A 27,281-nucleotide genomic window follows, 5' to 3' on the forward strand; every position below is an offset into this window, starting at 1 on the left:
TTAAAGGTCACTATGTATTACGTGATTTTGATCCAAGATTACTGAATGTTCCGCAGCATTTATGGGCGCAAGGTCCAACTGATGTAGGATGTATGCACATCACACCCTATCGTGTGACTCTCAAACAAGGTATAGTTTTGCCACGAATCAGACAGTACAGATTGCCACCTGAGGCTGTAGCAGCCTTATCCAAAATTATTGACGAGCTTATTGCTCAAGGAGTGGTTGTAGAAACTGACTCCAATGTATGTAATTCTCCTATCATTCCAGTCTTGAAACGTACTGATCCAAATGCACCTCCAGTATATCGATTAGTGATTGACCTTCGAGAGCTTAATAAATGTATTATACCCCAGTATCCAGTAGTCCCAGATATTTCATCCCTATTAACAGCCATTGATTCTGAAGCTACATTTTTCACTGTTATCGACCTCAAGAATGCATTTTTCAGTGTCCCCATTCATCCAGACAGCCAGTACCTTTTTGGTTTTTGTTTAAATGGAAGGAGCTATAAATTCACACGAGCTCCTCAAGGTTTCACAGAAAGTCCTAGTATGTACAGTCAAGCACTTAAGAGACAACTAGACAATATTCACATGCCAACTGACACTGCCCTGCTCCAGTATGTCGATGATCTACTGATCACAGCCCGTTCTGAACGTGACTGCGAGCGTGCGTCACTTACAGTTCTGTATTTTCTGGCCGAGCAGGGGCACAAGGTGTCCCCTTCCAAATTACAATTCTGTGTCCAGCAAGTGATCTACTTAGGCCACTTACTGTCCAAGTGGGGTAGGCAGTTGACACCAGACCGTATCCAGTTAATAGCGAGTCTTCCACAGCCCAAGACACAGAAGGAGGTACGAGCTTTTATTGGCCTCACTTCTTATTGCAGACAATGGATTCCTCAGTATGCATTTCTAGCCAAGCCACTGATACAGTTAACGACACAGGAGGCAGCCGTATCGACTGTCCTCCCTTGGACATCTGAACATACACTTGTTTTTAATGAATTAAAGAAAGCCTTATGCCAAGCACCTTTTTCTAGCAACACCGAACTACAGTAAGCCTTTTACACTTTTTGTCACAGAACGTGATGGTACTGCATTATCTGTTCTCACACAAGATCAAGCAGGACAATACAGCCCTGTGCTTATTTTTCGAGCACATTAGATCCAGTAGCCCAGGCTTTGCCTGCGTGCCTCAAGTCAGTTGCAGCCACAGCTCTAGCTATCAGACAAAGTGATTCCATAGTATTAGGACACTCCCTGACAGTACAAGTTCCACACTCCGTGGAAGTTCTTTTAAACCGAACACAGACTCAGCACTTGACAATTGCACGTTTAACAGGTTATGAACTGACACTGTTCCAGCCACACATAGAAATCAGACGCTGCAACATTTTAAATCCTGCTACACTGTTACCCTCAGTTACTTCAAATCCTGCCACACATGACTGTGTGGAAGTTGTTAACACTATGACAAAGCCAAGACAGGACCTGACAGATATTGCATTACCTAATCCCGACCTGACACTTTATGTGGATGGTTCATGTATGAGAACAAGTACAGGAGAACTAGTAGCCGCGTATGCAGTAACTACTGAAACTGAAGTTATTGAAACACACCGTATTGACACCCTGTCTGCTCAAGCAGCAGAGCTAGTTGCTCTGACCCAAGCCTGCATACGTGCAAAGAACCTGAAAGTAAACATATATACAGATTCACGTTACGCATTCGGAGTCGTACACGACTTCGGAGTGCTCTGGCAGGAGAGAGGTTTCATGACTTCTCATGGAACCAAGATTCAGCATGGTCTCCTCATTCAAGCTCTGTTAGATGCAATACATTTACCGACAGCTATTGCTATCATGAAGTGCAAAGCACATACGAAAGTTACTGACATCATTTCCCAAGGTAACGATCTAGCAGATCGAACAGCCAAGCTTACAGCTCAGACTCCCGACATTCCAGTTAACACGACACAGACATTTAGTCTAGATCCGACTACTTGTATGACAGTTAAGGACCCTACACAAGATGTCATAGACATACAGTTACACGCTACTCCCGAAGAAATCAAGAAATGGTCCGAACAAGGAGGGGTCCAGACAGATCAGGGATGGGTGACGAAGGGAAAAGCCACATGGTTTCTCCCCGACTCTATGGTTCAAGTCATTATCAATACCGCACATAGTCCAGCACATCTAGGAGAAAAAGCTATGTTAGACAGTATTCAGAACCTTTGGTTCAACAAGCACTTACGAGCTGCAGCCAAGCAGAAAGTCCGTACCTGTATGATATGTTGCCAGTTCAATCCAGGTAAAAGTGTCCCGGTGGAACAAGGTGGATTCCAACCTCCTGACCACCCTTTTGAAGTCCTCCAGATGGATTATATTCAGATGGAGCGATGTCGAGGTTTCAAGTATGTCCTCGTAGTTGTATGCGCTTTGTCCAGGTGGACAGAAGCATATCCAGTTCCAGATTACACAGCCGCGACCACTGCCAAGCAGTTGGTTCGTGAATTCTTTCCCCGCTATGGACTCCCTAGAGTCGTGTATTCTGATAACGGCCAGCCATTCTCATCTGAACTTATGAAACATGTTTCCCTTCTGTTAGGGTACCAGTGGAAGTTCCATTGTGTGCGCCATCCTGAAGCAGCCGGTCTCGTAGAGAGACATAATCAGACCCTGAAAATTCGCATTGCCAAAGTATGCAAAGAGAAAGGTGTAGACTGGCTAGTTGCCCTGCCAGTAGCTCTATTTTATATGCGGATGGTTGCACATTCCAGATCAGGTCTGTCCCCGTATGAGGTCGTATTCGGCCGCCCCCCAAACATGTGGGGTACACCTAGACCCCGCAGTATTACAGATGTTTCCAGTAATATGTTGACAGATTACCTAGCTTCCTTGATGTCTGCCCTACACTCTTGTCGTTCACAGGTTGCCGCCGCATTTCCAGACAACACCGAGGTGAAACCGCATGAAGTCACTCCAGGAAGCCTCGTGTTGGTCCGTAATTTTGATCGTTCAAGTCCGCTGGAACCCCGCTGGAAGGAGCCTCTCCTAGTCTTATTAACTACAAGGACCGCCGTGAAGTTGGAAGGCAGGAAGGGATGGGTCCACGTGTCCCATGTCAAAAAATTCCATGGACTTCGTGAAAAATCTTTTGCAAAGGACTGTTCCATTACTAAAGACTGCCTAAAAACAGACTCTGAACTTGATTCCGAACTTAAAGTTCCTCTGTTAGAGAAAACTCCGCAACAGGAGTATAAAAAGAAACTCCGGTCTAGTAAAATAAGTCAGCCAGTTTAATTGTCTAAGTCCCTCTCGGGTGAAACGGTTAGACAGGTTTCTGACATGTATGAGATAGACCCCCATAGTGAGAGAGTTAGTCAAAACTCTATACGATGTATCGTTTTTCTAAGTTTTATATTGTTTCTAAGTCTAATGGTTACCTGCACAAGTTATGCATTACATTTATGTTTTCCAAGTTCACATGTAAATAAGTTTTCTAATGCTACAGTAGAGCACACATTTAGTGATCTGCCTCCTCACGAACTATCTTATCGTCTTGCTATGAGAAATAATACATTCATCAGAATGTTACACTATTCACACCAGACCAGCAATGCCACTAATTGTTGGGTGTGTGGTCGACTCCCCCCTTTCCAGACACCGAAGGGAGTTCTGCCACTCTTTCCTTATCCGTTTTCACATAATGGTTCGTGTGGAGCGTGGTCCACGTTAACGTCCTCCTCCAATGATATGTCCCTTCTGAACAGAACATGTTTCCCAGACAAGCAAGGTCTCTCCCATAGAACAGGGTTAGATCTAGAAAATGAAGTATATGATCTAGGTAATTATTCTTCGAATTTTATGGTCCTGAATGTTCAGTCTGATACTACTCCAGATTTGCCTGCTATTTCAGTACTACCAGTCAAAGGCGAATTATGTGTCAGAAAGAATGGTTCCGCACATGTAGGACATAGTGATTGTACTACTATTGTCGAGTATAGTGACAGTGGGAAATCTATTTTCAAAGCCTCACGTCATTCTTATTTTGTTTGTGGTCAGACCGCATATGTTCGTCTGCCCCTCGATTGGGATGGAACATGTTACATTGCCTTCCTACTGCCACCAGTTTTTCTAGCCCCATCAGACTATCACCGAAACACACATCTAGTACACGTCAGACATAGAAGGGAGATCGAGTCCCCGATTGTCGATCAAACTGAAACTGCTCTAGAACAGTATCAAGACTTCAATAAAGGTTTCTTCTTCTTTATAGGCCCTGTCCAGAATAGTAAGTTAATACGTAGGTTAACCAGAACCCTTGAAGCAGTAGTGAATGAGACTACTTCTGCTCTAGGTAACTTAACTGAAGAGCAATCTGCTATGAGATTTGTCGTGCTCCAAAATCGTCTCGTTCTTGACGTCATACTGGCCGATAGAGGAGGAGCATGTAGAGTCATCGGATCTAGTTGCTGCATTTTCATTCCTAATAACGCGCCGTCTGTTTATTCAGCTATAACCAGACTTCATAAAATTGCCCATCAGTTACACCAGAATCCAGGCACCTGGACATGGTCCGGTTGGCTCTGGAGTATTATATCTGCCTGGGGATGGAAAGTATTGTCATTCCTAGGTATTGCAGTAATGATCATATTCAGTTGCTGCCTCTGTATACAATGTGGCCCTGCGATTTGCGGCATTTGTGCTACCTCTTGTATTCCTAGTCCTAAGTCCCGTTCCAAGACAATTCGAGACGAGCAAATGATGCTATATGAAATGATAGATGGTATCATGAATATTGATGTTTCCTGATGGAAACGTAGGGCACAAGGAGGGAATGTGGAAAAGTAAATTTTGCCATGTTGTATGTGCCTACGTATTCCCCATCTTATGTTATATGTGCATGATCGATATGCATGTATTCCCTCCTGATCGATTAAAGACGCAATTACAGTTGTGTCCATCTCTAGTATGCCAGTTTCCAGTCTTCGTGAAAGCAACGAATATCAGGCCTATGTAAATCTACGTTGCCACATTTCACAGTGTACACGTTAATTCATTGAATTGTCCCCGTTTCTAGGCCTCAAAAGGGCCCGGACTCAGATTCAGCTCCTGTCTCCTGAACCCTCTCCGAGGAGCGATACAGCCCCCACCTGCATCCCTGACCCTTAGCTTACTTCTTGCCACGCAGTGCCTGGCCCGGCCTGGCTCTGCCTCCCAGTCTGCCAAGAGTATGTTATGCTTCTAGTTATCAGTCCAACCCTCCTTCTCTGCATTCCTAAGCTACTGAATCGTATCAATAGTTTCCGTCACGGTCTAGCCTTTATGTCTCCATGTAAGAGAAATACTGTATTAATATTCATAGAATATTCCTCGCACACACACAATACATATAGAATTATGCATGCACCAGTCTTAGAGTCTATTTAGCCTTTGCCCTGATAACTTTTGGATTCTATCAACATGTACTATAAACATCAGATACTAGATATGCCTGGGTACATGTCGCTCTGACACTCCAGACTTTAGTCTCCTCTTCTAGCGCAGAAGTCATAGCCCCCAGTTCTCCCTGGTAACACGTCATTGCCCATTTGCGCGCACCACTAGGTTAGAGGTCCCAGCTGCTCAGGTAGCCCCCTCCATGTTTCCGCCCCTTTTATGACATATTCTGTTACGTTTACCTCACATGTCTATGTATACGCCCTGTACACGCCTTCTTGTTACATCATTTTGCCCTTATCTTTCGCGACTGTTACGAACCACGCCTACTGTATTGAATGTAATGTATTTGTTTAACTATATATATTGTGCACTGTTATTAAAAGTTATCCCTTATGCTCCCAGATCCTGCCCCCGGCAGCTGCCATCCTATTCCCGTACAGGCTGTCCTGTTCCTGTCCTTTATGCCTGATTAAAGCCTGTAAACTCCAGCTACCTCGAATCTTGACTCTTATTTATTGAGCTACCTGTTTATTGATTATTTCTGAAAAATAGAACCGGTAATTAATTATTTATTTACCACATGGTGGATAGGTTAGTCAGTTATTTGGATTTGGAAAGATAGCAGAAGGATAGAGGAGGACAAAGGTTTGTATTTATTTATCGCTTGTTAAAGCATGCTATTCTGGAAGCCTATAAAGGATTAGTGGTGAATTAATATGGTGAAATATGAGGTAATTTCAGTGGTGGATATTAGTCTGTTACTTGGAGTGAGAAGGATAGCGGAGGGATAGAAGGGGAAGAAACATTTGCATTCCTATAGCACTTGTTACCCCTGATGGGTGTTGAAGCGCTTTTCTGGCGAGTAGCACGCCACTCCGGAACCCATTAAGGATTAGTGTTGAAAATTAGTATAGTATAAATATGAAATCAGTTAAGTAGTAGATATGTTATTCAGTTATTTGGGCAGTATATTAGTATAGTTGAGTATGGAATTTGAGAAGTGAACATGTTAGTCTGTTAATTTTGATTGAAAAGGATAGTGGAGGGATAAAAGAATGAAGGATTTTTTTATTTTTTTTTAGGTCTTAGCAGTAGGAAGAGGCTTTTGGGTGAGAAAAAAAGGAGTTTGGGAGGGGAGGAGTCAGAGGGGAGAGTTTAGAAAGGTTTGTTTTAGGGGATCGGTGTAGTAAAAAGAGGTGTCAGATGATGCAAGGAGGGGTAGAGCAGGAGAGAGTCTAGTAAGGGTTATTTTGGCGATCATAGTAGTGGTATGGGGTTTAGGATAAATGAGAGTGTGGATGTAGAGGATATATTGATAGATGTATAGGATGAGAGATAGGGTAGTGCATTGGAAAGAGTAGTAGAAAGAAGTTTGAGATGAGTCAGAAGGTTGGGCTAGAAGATATATTGAGCGAAGTATAGGCTGAGAAATAGGCTAGTGCATTGGAAATGCTAAATTAGAAGAAAGTGATAAATATATAGATCCATAAGTACATTGAAAGTATATAGATACATAAAGGAAGTAAGTATATGTAGATTAAAGATATTGATAGAGGCACAGGATGAGAAATAGGGTAGTGCATTAGATATGCTTTTTCAGGAGAAAAGTAACAGACTCACAGATCCAAGTACATGGAAGGTACATAGATGCACAATGGAAGTATGTACATGTAGACCAAAGATGATTTTTATTTGTTGATTAATATAATTATTATTATTTTTTTTCTTTTCTCTTAACAACATAAATTTTTTACATGTTTTATAAAGTAATACATAAAGATACAGAGGGATGAGGAGGAGCTTGGCGGGCATCCGAGATGGCCGCGTGAGCACAGCGCTCCCCGGACCCCCGCCGCTCCCGGCTTAATATCCTGATTTAATCCTGATTTTTGCGAGGATTCATATAGAGGACGTTGGGCTGATCTACCTGGACTTTTCATAAACGAATTTGGACATTGGGTGTCTGAATTATGTTCACTTGAACTTTTGGGCTCCGCCCTCGAAGTGCGCCCGGGACTGGGTGAGGCTTGGTGGCCGTCTTGGAGTTGAACAACAACGGCAGGGGGATTGGACGTGTGAGACCCCCTCTTAAGTTTCGGTTTCGTTTCTGCCTCGGACTGGGACATTGGTGAGAGGGCTGGGCCAGAGCTGCGGCCGCTCTCCACGTAGGTTGTTTGGCCCTTGGCTGCACTGTTTCGGGAGTGGGCTGCATCTATTCTGGTGCTACATCTCTTGTAGTCCTTTGGTCCAGGGGCCTCCGTTTCTGGTGCTCGGCCTGTCGACCCTGGTGACATTGCTTGTGACGCATCTTCAAAATGGCGGGCAGAGGGGACCGAGAGACGCGCAAGACGAAGGCACCTCTGCGCGGGGGTCCGGTTCAATCTAATGTCATGGATCGTTATACCCACTCTAAGGGGTCCCCCGGAGCTGCCCTGCCCGGTCCCACTGCGTCGGACCAAGTACTAGATGCGTCGCCGGAGCCCTCCTTGCAAGACGTCATGGGCGCCATTTCTGGCATGAGGGAATCCATCGGCCACCAGTATGAAACTTTGGCCCACAAATTGGACACTGTGGCGATTGAGGTCAATTTGATTCGAGCCGATCTCTCCAAGACGAACGAAAAGGTGAAATCGTTGGATATCAAATCTTCCAGCCTCACGACAGACGTCTCTGATATTCAGACGGAGATTGGCAATCTCCGCAGGGTGAACGATTTCATGACCCGGCGCTTGGAGGATTTTGAGAACAGGGCGCGTCGCTGTAATGTTCGCGTGGTTGGTGTGCCGGAGAATCCAGAACCTCACTCGGTTGATCTCCTGGTTGAAGATCTTATCCAGAATCACCTTTCACCGTCTGGCCTTAGTAAATTTTTCGCAGTGGAGCGCGCACATCGTGTTCCGGGGGGCCAGGGCAAGCCTGGCGCCCCGCCGAGACCTATTGTTGCCAAGCTTTTCTACTACAGAGATCGGGACGCTATCCTGCAGGCCTCGCGGGCGAAGGGCCCAGTAGCCTTTGAAAATGCCACGGTGAACTTTTATCCGGACTTTTCCCAACAGGTCCAGAAGCAGCGGATGGGATTTCGTGGTGCCAAGAAACGTCTTAGGGACTTGGGGATGCGTTACGCAATGCTCTTTCCGACCAGGCTGCGGGTGGAACATGGTGATCGAACTTTCTTTTTTGATCGGCCAGAGGCTGTGAATGACTGGCTGGACTCCCTGCCTAATCGACCTCCTGAGACTGAGTCCGAAGCCCACCCGGGCGGTGCTGAAGGTGGTGTTGAGAGCTAAACGTTTCGTTATTGACTGATGCCTTGTTTTGTATGACTTTTCCAGGGATGTAAGCCTATGTTCCTCTACCTCATATGTGTTTTGATGTATGGTCTTATTCTCGTTATTTCTTGATCGGGGGGCGGGTGGGCCGGAGCCTTTCCGCCTCCGGGGTCTTCGTGTAGAATAGGGGTTCTTGGGCGACAGGCACACTGCAGGTTGGGGTGGCTTTTTAGCTTTTTGCAGGGGTGCAGGGTGGGGGGTGTTTTCCTGTTATTTGGGGGGTGGGTGGTTGGGAAGTTCATTGTTTGTATGTTCTGTGTTCAAGGCGACTTTATTCTGTATTTGAATTGCTTTTTGTGGTCGTGCTCATTGATGGGGGGTTTGGGCTTTGTCGGGTGGGATGGGGGGTAGCGGGTTGAGATTTGTTTCGTGGAACGTTAATGGTCTGGGTGATCGTATCAAACGCAGTGTGGTGTTGAAATGTATACGACGTTTATCTCCTGACGTTGTTTTCCTGCAGGAGACTCATTTGATAGGCAATGTCTGTCATGCAATGAACAGGTGGGGCTATCGCCTCGTAGCACATTCGGGGTTCACCTCGGGTTCCAGGGGTGTGGGTATCCTCATTCGGGCTTCCCTCCCCCTGGCTATTGATGATGTTATACAGGATGACCGGGGGCGGTATGCTGTCCTTGTGGGTCGGTATGAAGGCCGTACCCTTTCCTTATTATCTGTTTATGTGCCCCCCGGCTTGCAGACTTCCACCTTTTCAGATTTGGGCCGTGTCTTGTTGGACCTTCCTGATAGTACTCTCTTTCTGGCTGGTGACTTCAATTCGGTAGTCTCTGGCAATCATGATCGCCACCCTCCTAGGGATACCCCGGCGGTTCAGCAGTGGTTGGGTGGCTTTTTGGATACCTTCGGCCTAGTGGACTGCTGGAGGCTTTTGCATCCTACGCAGCTGCAGTACACCTTTCACTCCGGGGCCCATGGGAGTTTGTCTCGGCTGGATTATTTCCTGATGCCTGCGGCTCAGTCCCCGGCTGTGCGTGAGATTGTGCACTTGCCTGGGGGTATCTCTGACCACTCTCCGCTCTGGCTTCGTTTTGAGGTTGGGGTGGAAGCAGCGGGCAGGGTGGCTCCCATTAATCCGTGGTATCTTACCTCCCCTGAGACCCGCACCCTTTTACTCAAGTCCCTCGACTCGTATTTTCTGGATAACGAGGGGTCGGTTTCATCTGCTGTGTCCCTGTGGGAGGCCTTTAAGACTGTGATTCGTGGGCAGGCCCTCTCCCTTATTGCTGAGGCTAAGAGAGCGAGGAATAGAGAAGTGGTTGATCTTGAGGGGGAAATTTCTGTACTGGAGGAGGGCTTGGAATCTGGTGTCACGCCTGAGAAGCTCCATGCCCTGGGTCTGAAACAATTTGATTATAAGTCCTTGGTCACGGATGCCGCCAAAGTGATGTTTCGGGAGCAACAGGGACGTTTGTATGATGTGGGTGATAAAGCGGGTAAATTGCTGGCGTGGCTGGATAAGAAGGAGAGAGCTAATCGTGTGGTACCCGTGATTCAGTCTGCCTGTGGTGTGAGTGTAACGGACCCGATTGGGGTAGTTGACCGGTTTGCCGAGTACTTCCGTGTGGTGTATACCCCTGTGTCTGTGAGGGATGTGGTTGACTCTCGCCTTCTGTTGCGTGATATAGCTCTGCCCATTGTTTCTGATTCGGACCGTGTGGCGTTGGACTCCCCCTTTACGGTTGATGAGATAGCTACTGCCATCCGTTCCCTCCGTTCTGGCAAAGCATTGGGCCCGAACGGGTTGCCAATCGAATTGTACAAATTGCGTCCGGATAGGCTTGCTCCGTATCTCCGCGCCATGTTTCTGGAGTCCCGGGAACAGGGTATTCTCCCTTATGATCAGAGACTAGCCACGATAGTTGTCATCCCCAAGGAGGGCAAACCACGTGATCTTTGTTCCTCCTATAGACCCATATCCCTACTAAATGTTGAACCCAAGGTGTTGGCGAAACTCCTGGCCACCCGTCTCTTGACGGTCATTAGTGACTTGGTCCATCCGGATCAATCTGGATTTATCCCACATCGCAACACGGCTCTGAACCTACGTCGTCTTCATGGCGCGATCGCGAGGGCGGGGCTTCTGACGGAGCCGGCCATTTTGGCATCGTTGGATGCATCTATGGCCTTCGACACGGTGGAGTGGCCCTATCTTTGGGCGGCTCTTGAGAAATTTGGTTTTGGGCCTGATTTTATTGGTTGGGTCAAGTTGCTGTACGCGGCACCTCTGGCGCAAGTGGTGGTGAATGGTAGGGTCTCGGCTCCTTTCACCCTCGGCAGGGGTACCCGTCAGGGATGCCCCTTGTCTCCATTACTGTTTGCTCTCGCCTTGGAACCGTTGGCTGCCTGGCTCTGGTGGGAACCGTCTCTCAAGGGGATTCGCTGGTCTCCGGACTTTGAGGACCGCGTTTCGCTTTACGCGGACGATATCCTTTTATACCTCACATCCCCGCGTAAATCTCTGTCTGTTCTGTTTGATGTTCTTGCTTCTTTTGGGGCCAACTCGGGCCTCGTTATTAATTGGGCCAAGTCCTGTGTATATGTTCTTTCGGGGGTTTTGCCCCCCTTGCCGAGTAGACTTCCCATTCAAGTGGTCCATTCGGGCTTCAAGTACTTAGGGATTTTTATTACGTTGGACCCGACGCTCCGTTTTGAGCATAATCTCCTCCCACCGTTGCTTAGACTGCGACTGGATGTGGCCCGTTGGCGCAAGCTTCCTTTATCACCGCTGGGCAGGGCGGCCCTGTTTAAAATGATGTCCTTGCCGCGATTCCTTTACGCGCTTCACAACTCTTATGACGCTATCCCTAAGACCTATTTCCGAGAGATTGAGAGTCTTCAACGGCAGTTGATATGGGATGGGCGACCCCGTATCGCACTCGCAAAGCTCACCATCCCCTGGTATGACGGGGGCATGGCGCTCCCCGATATCAAGCGATATTATTGGGCTTCCCAGTTGTCTGCCATTAATCATGTGATGTTTTCCCCGGGTCGTAATCCTGCATTCGAGATGGACAGACTCCAGCTTCCAGGTGGGGACTTTACTAGAGCGCTTTATTCCCGATCGGCCGGGCGCCATCTTGTGGGCCCATCCAGGATTGCAGTAACGGTGTGGCGGGCTGCGAGTGTGAGTTTGGGGTGGGAGGATCGATTGACGTTAGCGACACCGCTTTATGCATCCGAACGTTTGGGCGGACTCTGGTCTACCAAGGGTTTCGACCGCTGGGATGTGATTGGGATCTGTAGGGTGGGTGACGTGTACTCGAATGGTTGTGTGAAGTCGTTCCAGGCGGAATATGGTTTGAGTGGTAGGGAATTTTTTCGCTACCTGCAGGTCCGACATGCCCTCGTCTCAGTCTTGGTTCCTGATGAGGCCTTGCCTGACTCTTCCCCCCTCGAGGACCGTATCCTTGATGGGCATCTTCCCGATAGCACTATTTCTCTGATTTACAAGAAATTGATTAATAATCGGGTGGACTTACTGATCCGACTTCGGGAGGCTTGGGTTCGCGATGGGTTGGAACTGGACGACAAGGATTGGCAATCGGCGCTCTCTTCTCCCAAGGAGGTGGCCATTCCTGCCCGTCTCCGTTTGGTTCAGCTTAAGATTCTTCATCGAGTCTATGTCACTGGTCCGCGTCTGGTTACGATGGGCTTTTCTTCGGATGGGCTATGCAAGCGTGGATGTGGCTTGAGTGCGACTTTTTTGCATATCCTTTGGGAGTGCCCGGTTATAGCTGCTTATTGGACTGCTGTGCTTGAGGTGATGACTGCTGTTACGGAGGTGGCCCTGCGACCGGAGCCTCGCAGATGTCTGTTGAATGTATGGGAACCCACTGACTACTCTGTGGCCCAGACCAGATGGGCTACCCTTGGTTACATGATTGCGAAGCGGGATGTCGCGCAACTCTGGGGCGCTTCCAGGCCCCCTGAGGTCTCGAGGTGGGAGGACAATATGGACTGGTCCATGTTTCGTGAAAAGACGGTTTATGTGGCATGGGGCAGACCCAGGGCGTGGACGAAGGTTTGGGGCCAGTGGAATGATTATCGTGGGGATATTTGCACCCCTCCCCTTGAAAACACTGCTGAGATTGTCCTTTCTCCCTAGACTAGAGTTCCCGGAACCTTTCCGTAAGGGTTTTTTTATACTTCCGGTTCTCCCCGCTGCTCCCCTCCCCCCCCCTCCCCGACTTGATTGGAGCCTCCGGGCTCTGGGTGTGTTCTCCTGATCGTGGAACCGTCCCCTCCGCTCTTTGGGCTGACCTTAATTATCGTCCATTCGCCTTTAGTGTTTATGTTTTCTTTTTGTAAAAAATAAAAATACAAATTGTTCTGTGATGTCTATAGAGTAACGCTCTGTACTTGAGCTGTACCTATCCACGGGTGTATATTTTCTTACATGCATTTTGTCTTGTTATTAGCGGCCAGCCCGTGTGGTTGTAGGCCCATTCTTGTACTTTTCTATGCTTACTCCAATAAAGGTTTTGAAAAAAAAAAGAAAAAAAAAAAAGATACAGAGGGATGTGCTGTAAATATATGTTTTCTGTATGGTGCTTATGTGGGGAAGAGCCAAATCTTGAGTAGTTTTCTGAAGATAAGGTGGTTGTCAGTGGATCTTATGTTGGGGGTAAAGAGTTCCATAGTTTGGCTGCTTGAACAGAGAAGGATGTGCCACCCATGGTTTTTTCTTGTATGGTGGGATGTTGAGGCGCGATGCTCCTTTAGAGCGGAGGTTCCTTTGTTGAATGTGTTTGGTGATTTTATTCCTGATGAAGAGTGGTCCTATTCCATGTATTGCTTTGTGGGTGATACAAAGCAGCTTGAACGTGAATCTTCTGGCAACCGGTAACCAATGCAGGGCTTTCAAGGCAGGGGAGATGTGGTCTCGTGGTTTGATATGCAAGAGTAGTCTGGCAGCCGAGTTCTGAATCCGTTGTAGTCTTTTCATGGTCGTTACAGGTGATCCGTGGTAGAGGCTATTGGCGTAATCGAGTTTGGATAGAACAAGGGAGATGGTAGCTTGGACCTTTTTTTTTATTGGTTTTATGACCTAAGAAAAACATGAACAGTACATTTACTCATCATTCACATACAGATGTACTATACAGTCTCATAAATGACATCCATCTGGAAGGAAGCGACATGATCAGGTCCGCAATAATACATGTAGTTCAACATTTCAGGGTGGTAGCACATGAGCCCAGAGACGATCAATCATTGTATATAATAAAAATAGTAATCAATAGTACGGTAACGTACACATAGCATCATGTCTCAAATGGGTCCAATTCTCAGTACATACCCCCGGGGCGACCTCTCTGTACCCGACATAAGACACAGCAATTAAGGAGAAGTGGCCTCCGAGTGTCAGGCCTAATACATTTGGAGCTACATATGTAACCCCTATGGTAGCTTGCACCTTGTGTGGAAATCCCAAATGAGGGAAAATTAGTTGCAGCGTTTTTATAGTAGCAAAGCTTGATCTTGCTAGTTTATCCACTTGGGCATTCATCGACAGCTTGGAGTCCATGGTCATTCCGAGGTTTCTTACTTCCTTCAATACTTTAGGCAGTGATCGCAGTTCATCAGGCCATGCGGCAAGCGGGTTGTAATTTTTCCTATCACCACATGTGAGTATTTCAGTTTTTGAAGCATTCAATTTGAGATGACTCCAAGTCATCCACTGATCCACGGCTCTGAGACAGCTGAAAATTGGTGGTTTTCCAATGTCTTTGGGGCATTCCAGTTGAAGGAGTATTTGCGTGTCATCTGCATAGTTGTAGCACGTGAGGTGAAATGTATTGATCAGTACTGGTAAAGACTTCTTGTAGATGTTGAAAAGCATGGGCGAGATAATAGAACCTTGAGGGACCCCTGCTTTTGTGGAGTACGGTTTGGACGAGTAAGGTGGGGTATGGATGACATTAGTTCTGTTTCGAAGGTAGGACGCGATCCAGTCTAGAGCAGTTCCCTCTATGCCGGCTTCATAAAGTCTCTCTTTCAGAGTGTCATGGTCAACCGAGTCAAAGGCAGCTGAGAGGTCCAAGAGGAGTAGCACAGCAACCCCATTGCGGTCAACTGTATACTTTAGGTCATCCCAGAAGGCAATGAGGGCAGATTCTGTTCCTCTTCCGGACGGAATCTGAAAGTATGTCATACTCTTCAATGAATTTTGACATCTGGGCGAACGCTGCTCTTTCTATCAGTTTGCCCAGGAAGGGTCCATTTGTAATGGGTCTGTAGTTGTCAGGGTTCAGCGGGTCCAAGTTTGTTTTCTTCAGTAAAGGGCGTATGTATGACTTTTTGAGTTCTTGTGGAAATATTCCAGTAGTTAAGGAATCATTGATGATTCTTCTTACTGGAATGCCAGCACAGGTTGTTAAAAGAATTGTCTTGAAAGTTTGTGGCAGACAAGGGTCAGAAGGGCTGCCGGCAGGCCTGCTTGCTTTGACCAGCTCCATAAATTCATCGTGTGAGATGTGTTGGAAGGAACGGAGAGGCTTGATTAGAGCATTCTTGGATAGTTGTTTTGTACAAGGGTTAGTGCTGGTGGTTTGTTTCTGTTTTAAGTAAGAGTCCAACGTGTCTGCTTTGTCCCTGTAATGATTTGCCAGTTTGTCTGTGAAATCTTGAGTAACAGGATGAGTTCCTTCTAGGCAATTTGGTTTTTGAAAATTCATTGAGTATTTTATAGAATTCTTTATTTGCTCATTTAGCGTTTTGAATTCTGTCTGAATAGTACCTTTTCTTAGCTTTTTTGATAGCCGACTTATATAATCTGTTAATTTTCTGTAGGTGAAGTTTGTCTTGATTGGCGTTTGTTTTGAGCCAGGTACGTTGCAGCTTTCTAATTTGTTGTTTTATGTCTTTTATTTCTATGTTTCTCCAAGGCGCTTTTTTTCTTTTGTTCTATGGTGTGGTTTTGAGTGGTATCAGGATGTCAAAAGCTTCCTGTAGCCACTCATATAGATTCCGAACAGAATTTATGGTTTCCAGACTTACACTGGATGTTAGTTGTGTTCCCAAGTGTTCCAAATTGAGTTTGTTCCACGGCCGATAGGTGGATGGTTGTAAGGTAGTTTTAGGTGAGTCGCTTAGTGTTGTTTTGTGTTGGAAAGCAAGCAAGTGGTGGTCTGACCATGTGACTGGAGTTATAGTTTGAAAGGTAACTAGTTCAGTATTAGCAAAAATGACATCTAGGATATGTCCAATGGTGTGTGTTGGATTGTGGACAATCTGATGCAGGTTCAATGCATCTAGGCCGGTGATAATTGTTTTTGGATGGGTCATATTGGTTTTATCAAACCAAGGGGCTCATTAGGATCGCGGACGGACTTGAGTCCGTCCGCGACCCCAGAGTAGGGGGGAACGTCCGCATGGGCAGCGGCGTTCCCTCCGTGAAGATTAGGATGTGACCACCAGGGTGGCGGTCACATCCTTTATCTTTAACATTGCGGCGGGTGCAGCTTCAAGCTGCACCCGCCGCAATGTTAAAAATGCATACATTGCATTTGTATGCAGAAAGCGGCAGGCACCGCGCGGTTCCCACCGATTTCTGCATACAAATGCAGGGGGGTACCATAGGTACCCCCCATGTGCACCCCCCACCCCCCCTTCACCTAGGGGGCCCGCAACGGGCCCCCGCAGTGAAGTTCCACATGCTTTTCCACGGCGGAAAACCCGTTGCGGAAAAGCATCTTTTAAAGCCCTTCCTAATATGGTGGATGGTGTCTGAGAGACACCGCCACCATATTAGAGCTTTTCTGCCGCGGTTGTAAGCCAACCTCGGCGGAAAAGCTGCGGACGGAAACCAGGACCCACCAGCCATCCTAATGTGGCGGTGGGTCTTTGGTGGGTCCGCTGCGGTTTTTCCGCATCCTCTGGGCCGGCGGTGGCTTCCGCCGGCCCGGAGGGTGCGGAAAAAACACAATCATAATAGGCCCCCAAATGTTGAGGTCACCCAGAACACATAGGTTGGAGTGTATTGTTATCAGGTTTGAAACTGTGTCTAGAAGTGCGTCTGGGAATGTTGCCTTGCTTGGTGGAGGTCTGTAAAGGAGCAGGAAGTTACAGGTGGAAGACGGTGTAGGATTGCATCTTGTTAGAAGAGCCTCACAATTCTTTATGGAGATGTTGTCAACTTTAGTGATATGTATTGTTTGCCTGAATACAACAGCTAGACCGCCTCCTTTTTTGGCAACACGATTTTGGGTGATTATTTGATAGCCTAGAGGAATGGCTTCATGCAGGACTGGAGCCATATCCTCTCCCAACCATGATTCGGTTATGAATAGTATGTCTGGTTTTGCATCAATGAGAATGTCATAGATGTGATGCTTGTTTTTAGAGAGGGATCGAGCATTTATTAGTAGACAGTGTAGAGAGTGGCCTTTGGTGATAGTGGGACTTTGTTTTGTAGAAGAGTGATCAGTATTGTGTGGGTGTGTAGCAGGTGGGTTTTTAGTGCTGGTATTAGCTGTATTAGGATAGCAATCGTGTAGCTGGTCTGTATCGTGTTCCTCATCCAGCATGCCAAGAAGGCATTTTGATGGGTCTGTATTTGTATGTGTTGGAGATGGTGTTTGAGAGTGAGTTGATGTGCTGTGTTGCTTTTGTGGTGTAACATTGTTGTGAGGTAGACTTGGGGAAGCAAAGTTTTGAGGTGTGGCATGTTGCTTATATTTTTTACGTGTGTTTAAAGCTGAAGGTGTATGAGTCAGGGGAGGTGGTGCAGAATGTGGATCATGTTGTAATGTTCTAAATTGTCCAATGGATGAGAGGTGGTTAGAAGAGAGGTGCTTTATTGCTGTATCTGTGTTAGGTGTGGTGGTAGAGTGAAAGCTTGGCATTGGAGTTTGTTCCTTTATGTGGTTTCAAAGGTGGGTATATGTATGTATTTTGTGATGGTAAGTATTACAGAGGCAAGAATGGTGGTGCACTGAGAGAGTCTGACAGATGACCTAAGATGGCGTACATGAAGCAAGGAGTGGGCTTCGAAGTCTATTTTGGGTGGTGGGGGCTCTGTGTTGATGACAGATGGAGGGGGGGTCTTCTTGCAGAGACGCGTCATCTGCTCTTTTTCAGTGCTGCAGGTGGACTGAGACCTGGTGTTACAAAAGATGCTCTTCTGGGCTCTGGTCACCGAGCAGGAGCGGTCTTGCCTTCACGTGACTGTTATTTTGGTCTTTCTTGACAACCAGCCTGGCTCTTGGTGCTATGTTGGCACCAGAAGAATCAGCATTAAGAGAACCATCTCTAATATTTAATACACCCACTGCCCTCTGAAATGCCCCTGCTTTACACCTGTCGATACTCAGATACACAGTGTTCCAGTCCGATTTTTTGGAGCGTCCGCATCCTGCAATTAGCATTTAGCGGAGGCGAGGCGGCGGCAGTGCTGTCCCGGCCGCGGCCCCCACTCGCAGCTGGCAGTATCGTCTGCACCCTGCAATGCTCACGACGAGGAAGACGCTTTGCTTCCGCGGCTCCTGCACCCGCTTCCGTTGTCCCGACCTCCGCCTTCATTAGCGGTTGGCGGATTGCAGTGTTTGCGGCGGTGTCTGCGCTGGTCCATGTAGCAGTCTTTCCTTCCTTGGGCCCCCCTTTGTGATCCTCCTTGTGACTCCAGTGCCCTTCCTGTGGCTTCTGGCCTGGGGGGGGGGCACGGTGGCAGTCCACCACCCTCTCTTCTTGACCTCTGCCCTCCGCCCTCCATCCACCACCCTAGTCTCTCGCCCCCTGCCCCCAGCAGCAGTCACTGCAAGGCTGCGAGCAGGGCGGCGACGGCGAGGTGAGGGTGAGGTGTGGGGAGCCCAGGTGCTACAGTCGTGAACCGGCAGAAGAGGCAAGTCACAGTGGGACCACTGGACAGCAGAAACAGCAGAGACAGTAGACGCGTGGACAGTGGACACACAGCCGAGCAGCGGATTCAAGATACCCAGGGGGGGAAATAGCAACGGCGACCTAGTAAGTGGGAGCCAGTGAAATTTGGAGGAGCGAGATCGGCCGATTGCGGACCACTGTGAATCCCCGCAGAGGTGGTCTGTCTAGAAGAAGCGTAGCTGGCAACTCAGCCAGAGCGCCCTGCTATCTCCTCTAGCCCATTCCAGACCTCCCATCACCTTTTACTAATCACCCAAAAAAGACTGCCTGGAAAAAATCACCTGCAAATCAAAGATAATAATAAATAATAACGGACATCAGTACCAGCTCTAACACTGCGACCAACGCATAAGAAGGTCTTGAAGGTCTGGAAGGACAAAAAAAAGGATAAGTACAAGGAAAGGACAAGGAAAAACTAGGAAATATTATACATTCCGACCGCTCGAGACCCTAGAAAACCGGCTATCCAAGACTCGTCTAAGAGTCATCAGGCATTGGAAGTCAGGCTCTTAATATATAATAAAATAACATTTTATCAAATCAATTAATAGGCAACCAATAAATCCACCGGATAGAAAAAATCCATAAAAACAAGTAAATAATCAATAATATCAACAATACAATAAAGCTACAGCAAAAAACCAAGGGCTCATATTAATCCAATCGATCAATTAATTATTCGCTTAACTAACCTCACTTGTTTTCATCAATCAACCAACCCGGATCGTTACCTTAACCAATCAATAGGAATCACCAGGAACCACCCTCTAAATAAAAATAAATAAGAATAAAAAAAAGGTTCCTGGGATGAGATCAGGGCAAGTAAGGAAAGCTCCATCAAAACCCCCCAAAAAAGGTGCAAAGAAAATGGACCTCTGCGAACTTCTGGTAGAACCCTCAATGGCGCCTTCGCCTCGCCAAACATTTGCAAATTCAAGGACAGCTTCCGATCCAGGGCTTGTACATGCCCATCCAACCGCCGAGGAGTCAATACATGGCTCTAAAGAACAATCCAAACCTACAAAAATCAAGGGCTCACTAAGGGACTACTTTAGGACCACAGTACTGGCGATAGCACAGAAGAAAATAACCAGCACCTTGGACAAACAGCAGGTACCCCCTCCGCTGGTACCCCCCCTCGTAGCCTCCGAGCTATTGCCACATCAAATTATGGTTCTGCCACTGATCCACGGGGTCGCCGGAGGGCCTGATAACTCAATGCAATCCAGTGCTTTTTTAACAAGCGAATTTCTATACAAAGGCGCCTTTGAAGCCCTGAGCATCACTCAATCGCACCAGGCTCCCTTTCAACCCCCAGCTCAACACACAGCTCAACTAGAACAAACTTCTCCCAACGTAATCATCTCTAAAGACGTCCACCTGTCAACTTTTCAACCATTTTTAAACCTAAGCCTGCTTTCTCCATCTGTATTTTACTCTTCAACTGAATCTGAACCTGACAAGTTACAAAAGAGTCCTAAAGTCTTACTACCACAGGTCATGGCCTATCCGCAAGCCTTTTTCAGCAATCCAGACCAACCAGAGTCGGAATGTTTTCTGGCCAAGGTGGATCAAGGGGATCAAGCTGACCCAACGGTCATCGGAGAAGAGTCAAACAACAACATAATCCACAATTCTTTAGACCTGTCGTTCTTTACTACTGAACCCAAAGAGTCTGTAAGGCAGGACAGTTCTCCATCGGCCAACCTTAATAACCTATGGTCCCAATTATTACAAACCTTTCAAACAACGTCAGCTGCACTAACATATCATTCAGACAAGATGGACCTGCAGGTGCACCTACTAAATACACTCGTAGTGTACACCGCCTGGATTGACTAAATATTGGAGGCGCTTAACGTTCTTATCAAAAAATCCCAATCCCAAACTCAACTGGTGCAATAAGTGTGCTGGTGCTCCCCTATAATTGACTCCCTATCATCTCTGCCTCAATTTCTCTCAGCTGTCCTAACGGAAATAAAGAAGCCCTCGGTGTCCGAGCCCCCAGACCCCTCACCTCAGGCTCTAAGCCCGGCACAGGGCCAATCTCACCCGAAAGTTCAAACCCGACCCCCTTCCTTGTACCTCACGGAGACAGCAGATGCTAAATCATTCCCTATCGAGCCATCCAAAATCATAACTCACATCGGCTGTCGAAAAGGGAAAAGAAAAGATAACGAAAAAGCCGGAATAAACAAAAAATTGACACTACAACTTCAAATATGAGTAACCCCTCTATGAGTGACACAGCGCTTCCAGGAAATGCCCCCTCGACATTATCTTCGAAAGGAGAACAGACGAGCCCGCTATTAACATCGAATCAGTTGCCCCCATAGACAGAACCTCCACACTAACCCTGGGCGTAGTGTTGCCTACTTCGCCATTTACAAAGTAGGCGTAGCAGGCAACACTACGCCCACTCCGTAGGCGTAGCGAAGTTGCCCGCCACCCGCCTCCCTCCCGCCCTCCCTAAATACTTAAATAACATTTTAAAAAAGAATAAAAACCACTTACCTTGTCGACTGCGTCTCCGGGGCTCGCTCTCGTAATCGCGCCGCCGTCTCGGACACTAATGCACATGCGCGTCCGCCCGCGCATGTGCATTTCTCACGAGAAATGCGCATTCGCGGGCGGCTGCGCATGCGCATTAGTATCCAAGATGGCGGCGCGATTACGAGAGCGAGCCCCGGAGACGCAGCGGACAAGGTAAGTGGTTTTTATTCTTTTTTAAATGTTATTTAAGTATTTAGGGAGGGCGGGAGGAAGGCGGGTAGTATTTAGGGAGGGCGGGAGGGAGGCGGGTGGCGCGTAGTGGGGCTACACGAAGTGCGTAGGTGGACGTAGTTTCTTGCCCACTTCGTGTAGCTTCTCGTAGCCCCACTACGCCTACTACGCCCAGGGTTACTCCACACCAGACCAGTCAGCAGTCAGGGCTACCTAAAGCTTTGGGACACCCCCTGCACCCATCAATACAAGCAAAACCCGGCCCTAAACAACCACCAACTAAGCACCCAGCATTGGAAGCAGGGCAACCGAGTCCTGCAACTCTCCAGATGTCAGCTTAAGAAGTTAGTTTATCTCGTCTTCTTACCGTCGAGGACAAAAAATCACGTAAACAGAGTATAGCCACAGAACCTGGCCGTAAGAATCTCATGAATTCAGCAAGCTGTCGCAAGTTGGTGGCCACAAATAAAAGTCATCTTTCACCATCCCCAATCACCCATCATAGGGAATTGCCCCTTCAATCATTCACTATATCCACATCATCAAAAAATCCCATCAAAGAAAACTAAAAGCGAACACAGCCAGTAATGTCTAACGAGCCCTGTGAGCCCCCAAGCAGCCCCCAAAACACCAAACTGCTGCTCATTCCAGAATTTACCTCTAGAGGCCCTCACGACATCCTCAATCAAGGGAATATACTAAAACTTTTCAAATCATTACCAGATCTAAGCCACCTACAATCAAGAGACATAATCGCTATTGAATTCATTACATCTACCGGATCTAATATGGGTGAAGAAGCTACGCAAGTAACACTGGTAACCCAGTAACCCGGGATTTGGTCCTGACAAAAACTGACCAATTTAAATCCTGGGTTATAACAACAATAATACCAAGTGCTCCTTGTTACTCCTCAATACTGGAAAACAATCAGGCCATACATCTAGCTCCTCCTTTGCCCCCTATTCAGTACTGAGGTCCGCAAGAGGCAGCTCACCAACAGTAATCCCAGGGTCCGCAACCGACCAGTGAAACTTCGATGGAGCAGATTGGTTATGGCTGCCGGGGGTTCTATCCAGAAACCGGACTGATTGAACCACCATTAATTACGGTCTAACAATATGCTCCTGGAACATCAATGGATTGGGGCAGGAAAAACAATCTGCCACCATCCTGGACTTTTTAAAAGAATACAACATCCTCCTTTTACAGGAAACATGGGCAGGAGAATGTATCCCAATAGTGGGCTTCCTGGAGTTTATGACACCCGCCACCAGGCAGTCCAAGTTCGGTAGACTAAGTGGCAGTCTCTCGAGCTTCGTATCAACAAAACTATCCAAATGTATTAAACAGATTAAATTTGAGGGGTATTGGCTCTCTGGAATAGTTCTGGGAAGTTCACTTACGGATCCTCAGCTGCTCATCCTCAACGTCTATATCTCTCCCTGCACCACCAAGAAAAAACCCAAAATGGACAGCATGATCAACACAATCTCTGACTTAATTGGCAAGTATGGCAGCACACCAAGCATAATTTCAGGTGATTTCAATACCAATCTCTACTGCAATCTTGCCGATGACACAGGACCGGACCCCCCAAGAGTCCCTCCACACTTTGCATCCCAGTCAATTACTGTTGGAAACAAATCTTCAATATTGGGCGAATATGTGGCAATGCAGTTCAGCAGCTTAGGATTTACCTTATTGAATGGGCGCCCCTCCACCGACATCCCGCCTGCATGGACCCGGTCAGATGGCAGATCCTTCTCGTTTTTGGATTTGACTCTAGGGAGTAGAGAAATACTGCCCTGCATCAAGAGCTATCAAATTGCACCACAAGGAGAGAGTGACCACCGGGCACAAATAATAACACAAACTTGCCCATACTCACTCAGGCAGCCACACAGAGGACCTAAAGCGGATAAAGTGGTCAGACTCCACGGCCCCTTCCCTAATGGAAAAAAGCAGAGCCCTGTTACATCAATCCTTAGAGCTAAATACTCATGTTGTTAGTGGCTGGACCTCTTATAAACCTCCTTCTGAATGAACTGCCAATAAGGAGGGGCCGAGAAATTAAATTTCTCAATTCTACATCTCAATCAATCAATCAATCAATCAAAGCATTTATATAGCGCACTACTCACCCGGAGGGTCTCAAGGCGCTGGGGTGGGAGGGGGTCCGCTACTGCTCGAACAGCCAGGTCTTGAGCTGCTTCCTGAAGGCGAGGTGGTCTTGGGTCAGGCGGAGGTGGGTCGGAAGGGAGTTCCAAGTCTTGGCGGCCAGGTAGGAGAAGGACCTTCCTCCTGTGGTGGCTCTTCGGATGCGGGGGACGGCGGCGAGGGCGTGGCTGGTCGATCGAAGCTGGCGTTTGGGAGCGTAGAAGTTGAGGCGGCTGTTGAGGTATCCTGGGCCTTGGTTGTGTAGGGCTTTGTGTGCGTGGGTGAGGAGCCGGAAGGTGATTCTCTTGTTGACCGGGAGCCAGTGCAGGTCTCTCAGGTGTCCGGAGATGTGGCTGCGGCGGGGGATGTCCAGGATGAGTCATGCTGAGGTGTTCTGGATCCGCTGGAGTCTCTTCTGGAGTTTGGCGGTGGTTCCGGCGTAGAGGGAGTTGCCGTAGTCCAGACGGCTGGTGACGAGGGCCTGGGTGACCGTCTTCCTGGTCTCGGAGGGGATCCATCGGAAGATCTTGCGTAGCATGCGTAGGATGTTGAAGCACGACGAGGAGACGGCGTTGACTTGTCTGGTCATGGAGAGGGAGGAGTCCAGGATGAAGCCCAGGTTGCGTGCGTGGTCTGTTGGTTTGGGTGCGCTGCCCAGGGCGGGGGGCCACCAGGAGTCGTCCCAGGCGGAGGGTGAGGATCCCAGAATGAGGACTTCCGTCTTGTCCGAGTTCAGTTTCAGGCGGCTGTTCGACATCCATTTGGCTACGTCTGTCATCCCTTCGTGCAGTTTGGCTCTGGCGGTGGTGGGGTCGTTGGTGAGGGAGAGGATCAGCTGGGTGTCGTCGGCGTAGGAGACATTGAAGAGTGTTGGGCTGAGCGAGGAGCCTTGAGGAACGCCGCAGATGACTTTGGTGGCCTCCGATCTGAACGGGGGGAGGCGGACTCTCTGTGTCCTTCTGGCGAGGAAGGAGATGATCCACTCCAGTGCCTTCTCCTGGATTCCGACATTGCTGAGGCGCTGTACTAGGGTACGGTGGCAGACAGTGTCGAAGGCTGCGGAGAGGTCCAGGAGGATGAGGGCCGCTGTTTCTCCGTTGTCGAGCAGGGCTCGGATGTCATCGGTGGCTGCGATCAGGGCGGTCTCGGTGCTGTGGTTGGCCCGGAAGCCAGACTGCGAGAGGTCGAGGGAACCGTTCGTCTCGAGGAAGGCGGCCAGTTGCTTGTTGACGGTCTTCTCGATGACTTTTGCTGGAAACAGGAGCAGTGAGATTGGGCGGTAGTTCTTGAGGTCGGTGGGGTCTGCTGATGGTTTCTTGAGTAGGGCGCTGAGTTCGGCGTGCTTCCAGCTCTCCGGGAAGGTGGCGGTGTCGAAGGAGGTGTTGATTATGTCCCGCAGGTGGGGTGCGATGACCGCGTCGGCCTTGTTGAAGACGTGGTGAGGGCAGGGGTCTATCGGGGATCCGGAGTGGATGGAGTTCATCGCGCGGATGGTGTCTTCGGTGCTGATCGGGGTCCAGGCGGTGGAGGGTGGTGGTGGGGGGCGGTGGTTCGGTCGTGGCGTGCGTCGGTTGAGTGCTGAAGCTGTTGTGGATGTCCGCGATCTTGTTGTGGAAGTAGGAGGCGAGGGAGTTGCAGAGGTCTTGCGAAGGGGTGATGTCGTTGTTACCGGCGTTGGGGTTGGAGAGCTCTTTCACGATGTTGAAGAGTTCCTTGCTGTTGTGTGCGTTGTTGTCCAGTCGTTCCTTGAATGCGGTTTTCTTGGTGACGTGGATCAGTTGGTGGTGTTTTCGGGTGGCGAGCTTGAGGGCAGTCATGTTGTCCGGTGTTGGGTCTCTGCGCCAGGTTTTCTCGAGTGCTCTGCAGTTCTTCTTGGAGCTCTTGAGTTCGTCGTTAAACCATGGGGCTTTCTTGCTGCCGGGTCTGCTCGGCGGGGTCTTCAGAGGGGCGAGGTCGTCTGCGCAGTCGCTGATCCATTTCGTGAGGTTGGTGGCCGCTTGGCTGGGGTTCGTTGTGCTGGTGGGAGGGTTCTTGCTCAGGGAAGTAGCGAGCTGGTCTGCAGTGATCTTGTTCCAGCTTCTGCGGGGAACCTGTTGCTGGTGATGGTGGAGCGTGGTCCTTCTGAAGCTGAAGTGGACGCAGCTGTGGTCCGTCCAGTGGAGTCCAGTGGCGTGGCTGAAGGCGATGTCCTTGCTGGATGAGAAGACCGGGTCGAGTGTGTGTCCGGCGTAGTGGGTGGGGGTGGTCACCAGTTGCTTGAGTCCGAGGTTGGCGAGGTTGTCCAGCAGGGTGGTGGTGTTGCGGTCGTTGTTGTTCTCCAGGTGGAAGTTGAGGTCCCCGAGGAGGATGTAGTCAGTGGAGAGGAGGGCGTGCGGGATGATGAAGTCTGTGATGTCTTCGCTTAATTGTGTGCGTGGTCCCGGGGGTCTGTAGATGAGGGTGCCTCTGAGGGTGGTCTTGGGGTTGGTGTGGATCTGGAAGTGCAGGTGTTCGGCGGGTGCGAGGGTGTCGTCGGCGTTGGTCGTGATGCGGATGGTGTTCCTGTGGATGATGGCGATGCCTCCTCCTGTCTGGTTGACGCGGTCCCTCTGTATGATCTTGTAGCCGTCCGGAATGGCGATGGCGATGTCGGGCGCTGAGGAGGCGTTCATCCAGGTTTCCGTGAGGAAGGCGACGTCTGGGGCTGTGGTGTCGAGCAGGTTCCAGAGCTCGACGGCGTGTCTGTGGACGGAGCGGGTGTTGAGCAGGATGCACTTCAGGTGGCTGCTGTTGGTGTTCGGCTTGGTGGGTCCGGCAGCTGGTGTGGCGTGGGTCCGGTTGCAGGTGAACTTGCAGGAGTGGCAGCTGAAGGGTCCGTGGGTGCGTCTCGGTGTGGCTCGGTAGCAGCCCGGGGTTCGGGCGGTGTTGAGTGCGTTGAGTTCGGCGGCGTCGTAGGTCCGTCGGTGGGGGCCAGGGGTCCTGGCACTGGGTGCGGGCCAGGCGCGGACGGGCGCAGACGGGCTTACCTTTGGCGCGCCTTCGAAGCACAATCAGCGCGCCCATTTATGGCGAAGTGCAGGGAGGGAGTGGGAGGCGGGAGCGGGGAGGAAGGGGGCGAGGCTACACTCCCCGGCGGCGGGAATCTGCAGCGGGGAGCGGGTGCAGAGGTCAGCAGCACAGGGGGGGTGGGAAACAGGTACAGAGAGCAGCCAAAAGCCACAATGAAATTAAGAACTGAAAGGAACCGAGCACTCCATCCATCAAGCAAGAACCCAAGCAATAAAATAACTTCAATAACTATAAGCAAGCCCAAGCAGCTTTTAGAATGTCTACACGAAAGGAAAAACTCACGGCCTCGGATCAATTCTGGCTAAAGCTCATCTATGAAAGTAAAAATCCTAACCCGAAGCAATTCTGGTCTCTAGCAAACATAGTACAAGTGGGTAAGGCAGTACAAATATTAGTGAAGCCGTTTGGAGTAAGTTTTTATCTCTTCACTTTGGGGACACCATTATAAACGAACTTTGCAAAAATTCCTTCAGCCATGTTAACCATATGATCTCCCCCCCCAGGACTGGAGTGTAAAATTGACATCTGAAGATCCGACACACAAGGAATCAACGAATAGGAACAATACCTTACTAGAGCCCACGGTGACTCCTGATGTCTTAAAAAACAAGATCTCGCGCCTCATAACGAAAGCCAGAGCCGAAGGAGCCCCAGGCCCGAATGGCCTTCC

At 48.7% G+C, this 27,281-nt stretch overlaps 1 protein-coding gene across 1 annotated transcript in view; it reads left to right on the top strand.

The window, feature by feature from the left end:
• The window catches only part of LOC144754198 (E3 ubiquitin-protein ligase TRIM39-like), a 159,238-nt gene that overhangs the window by 57,409 nt on the left and 74,548 nt on the right, over positions 1-27,281 (top strand). The window lies entirely within an intron of this gene.

This window comes from Lissotriton helveticus, chromosome 5_1 (genome assembly GCF_964261635.1).
Source record: "Lissotriton helveticus chromosome 5_1, aLisHel1.1, whole genome shotgun sequence".
In the NCBI taxonomy this organism is placed as follows: domain Eukaryota; kingdom Metazoa; phylum Chordata; class Amphibia; order Caudata; family Salamandridae; genus Lissotriton; species Lissotriton helveticus.